Raw genomic sequence first — 1,114 nt, 5'->3', positions numbered from 1 at the left:
TTGATTCAAGGATTTACTATGCCAAAAAGTTAAAAGAAACCATTATTTTAAATGTTAAAACAATGTGATAGTAAGTAGAAAACAAAAGAATCATGCGTGAGTGCGGGGTGATAAGTGGGGATTGACTAGGTTGTCAATCATGGATGGGTGGACCTGATTAGTTAGGTAACTATCCATTCCCACACACTAAAAGTATTAGTAAAATTCTCTAATTGGAAGAGGAGTTCACTAGCGGCTGTGCCCTCACATCTGTCAGGGAAAAAAAAGCGTTGGTTACGGATACCTTAGCCCAATTTGTGGAAGTTATAGGGCCGAAAGAGTTTTGGACTTTTAAGATGTTGTTCCATTTTCATTGTGAGACAGGGCTAGTTCTTCTTCTAGGGCTATAGACCCAAGACATTCTCAATGGTAAGGGTCTTGTTTAGAGAGAATGATTTTTATTAGGCCTAGAGACCTGTCAAGGATCCCATTCCGACCTTGGTATTGGCGGGTTGGGGATCGGTATCCGAGCCGAGCTAGTTAAAGTCTTGGACCTAAGGAAAATTTTAAGGTGTTAGGTTGAATAATTGATCTTTGACAAATTCAACTAAAGACGTATTTAATTGAAAAGAGGGAGAGAATGAAAGAGAGAGAATTATCCCCATCTTTGCAGGAAGATCTCCATCAAGCCTACCACAAATTCATGGACTTCAACATTAGGTTTATGAGGGCTTGTCTATCCCGACACTATTCAGTGCGAAAAAGCATGATGAAATGGCTAGCCAAGAGATTTTCCCCTCCCATTGGAGGATCAAGTGGTCAGGATCTGGTGGAATTTTCCTCATTGATGCCAAAGAGTTAGAAGGTTTAGAACTAAATGTGAAGAGACTCAAATGGGCCAAAGATCTTCAAGTCATTGAAGTATACTTTTTCATTGGGATGAAGAATCCAGAGGAAACCTTTGTAGTGGATGGTGCCCAAGTAAAACTGAATTAGTGAGTGTTCGATCAAGTGTCTAAAGTAATCTACCCAGGTATAATTAGACCCATAGGTGTAGACCTTAGTTTTAGTGGACCAAAAGATGTTGTATATATGATCCACCCAAAGTCCACAAGATTTTAGTATAAGACTGTCG

Source organism: Adiantum capillus-veneris, chromosome 6 (assembly GCF_014529385.1).
Source record: "Adiantum capillus-veneris isolate H3 chromosome 6, ASM1452938v2, whole genome shotgun sequence".
NCBI lineage: Eukaryota > Viridiplantae > Streptophyta > Polypodiopsida > Polypodiales > Pteridaceae > Adiantum > Adiantum capillus-veneris.
Note: the sequence above shows the minus strand (reverse complement) of the source record.